The following is a 239-nucleotide window of genomic DNA, read 5'->3' on the forward strand; positions in this document are numbered from 1 at the left end:
TCCTTGAATAAAAGAGCATTCTCAATAAATATTTTATTTTATTTTATTGGTTTTGGAACACTTTGGGACAGTTAATATGTCTGCATTTCATTATTTTGTAATTCTTATTATTTTTTTTTTCAATTTTAATTTGAAAAGTTCTATTGATGTTGTTTTATATGTATATATATATATATATATATATATATATATATATATATATACACACACACACATATATATATATATATATATATATA

The sequence above is a fragment of the Carassius auratus genome, unplaced genomic scaffold, assembly GCF_003368295.1.
Source record: "Carassius auratus strain Wakin unplaced genomic scaffold, ASM336829v1 scaf_tig00216224, whole genome shotgun sequence".
In the NCBI taxonomy this organism is placed as follows: Eukaryota; Metazoa; Chordata; class Actinopteri; order Cypriniformes; family Cyprinidae; genus Carassius; species Carassius auratus.